We start from the raw sequence: 2,073 nt of genomic DNA, 5'->3' as shown, positions 1-2,073 counted from the left end.
TTGACAGTTGGAAAATTAGATATTATTAAAAATGAAATGGAACACATGAATATTTATATACTAGGCATTAGTAAGATGTGATGGAGCAGCTCTGGACACTTTGAATCAGATAATCATATGATATACTGTTCAGAGAATGAAAACAAAAGAACAGTGTTGCATTCATAGAAAAATGTAAATTTCAAGTTCTATCCTGCAAAACAATGTTGTAAGCGATAAGATAATATTCATACACATACAGAGAAGACCCATTAATACGATTACTATTCAAGTATATGGTTTTACATCTAGTGCCAAAGAGAAAAAAAATGAGAATTTTTACCAAATTTTGCATTCTGAAATTGAGCAAACATGCAATCAAGATGCATTAACAATAATTCATTGCTGGAATGCAAAAGTATGAAACAATGAAGAAAGAACAATAGTTGGGATATATGAACTTTGTGATAGAAATGAGGTTAAAATTAGAATGATTGAATTTTATATTTACAATGATTTATTCATTGCAAATTCTTTCTCTAAAGACACAAAAGATTACTTTACATGTAAATTTCACCCAACAGACTGAATAGGAATCAGATTGATAACATTTGTGGAAGAAATTGTTGGAAAAGCTCAATATTAGCAGTCAGAACTAGGCCAGGGGCAGACTGTGGGTCAGATCATCAACTACTTATATGCATGTTCAGATTGAGGCTGAAGAAAATGACAATAAGTCCATGTGCACCAAGATACGGTCTTGAATCAATTCCATCTGAATTTCATGATCATTTTAAGAATATAATCGAGGCATTAAACACCAGTGGTAGAAGACCAGATGAGTTGTGGGATGATATCAAGGATTATCATTAATGAAGAAAGCCAAAGGCCATTACAAAAACAGAGGAGAAAGAAAAAGTCCAATGGATGTCAGAAGAGACTCTAAAGATTGCATTGGACTGTTGGGAAGCCAAATCTAATAGAAGTACTAGAAATACATAATCTATAATAGCATACTATATAACCCTCAATAGGGTATCTTTAAAAGCCATCATTAGAGAGCCTTTTGAATAAATGTTAGCAGAATATGGACAAAATAAATGAGTTGAGAGTAAATACAAAATTTAGGAGTCAATTAATGTAAAACAATCTCTTACCAAGTGTTTTGGGGAGGGAGGGGTGATAAAATTACCATACTAAAGAAAGATTAGAGAAACATGCAATGGGAAGATTAAAATAATGTAACCATAATTTTAAACTAAAAGAAACATACAGTTAATTAAGTCGAATGAGACAGTATAGAAAAGAGGATAATTTTTTAACTGTCAAAACATTGGTAGAATATGTGAAGAAATAGAATTGTTGATGTTGTTAGCTGCCATCAAGTTGAGGGCAACTCATAGTGACCCCATAAATAATATACCTCAACCCTGTCTTATCCTGTGCCATCTCCATCAACTCTGACACTCTTGAGCTCATTGCTGCTGTGTCAATTCTTCTCATTGAGGTTCTTTGTTAACAATATACCCTAAGTATGTGAGATGATGCTTTGTTACCATTTCCTCTAAGGAGCAGCTCGCTTGCACTTTTCTCAAGCCATATTTGTTCTTTTGGCAGCCCACTGGACATTCAGTACACCTCTCCAAGAAGTAGAACTCTTAGGCAAACTGTCAAGGATTTGTTTGAGAAATCTGATCATGCCTATTTTGTCCTCACCAAAGTATATTAAATAATCATTTCAATATACAGATTAAGTATTATTTTTTGTCTCTTGATCTTAAATGTCTCAAAATAAGAACTCAGAAAATTTGAATTTCATTCAATCTCATTGCTATTGAGTTGCAAGAGACTTCATAGCTGACCTTCCATTGGATTTTCAGAAATTGTAAATAGCACAAAAGGGAAATGCTTCTCTTTCTCCCTGAGAACAGCTAGTATATTTGAAAATCTTGTATTTGAGTTGACAGTACCACTCACAAGGCCACCGGGGATCCCACTACAGATGTGGATATATTCACAGGTTTAATTATTTTCCCCTTAAGGGTATTTCAATTACTTTTACATAAGTTTAACCCAAATCAATTGCCATTACAC

This window comes from Elephantulus edwardii, unplaced genomic scaffold (genome assembly GCF_000299155.1).
Source record: "Elephantulus edwardii isolate Elephantulus edwardi_28Jun2011 unplaced genomic scaffold, EleEdw1.0 scaffold00469, whole genome shotgun sequence".
NCBI lineage: Eukaryota > Metazoa > Chordata > Mammalia > Macroscelidea > Macroscelididae > Elephantulus > Elephantulus edwardii.
Note: the sequence above shows the minus strand (reverse complement) of the source record.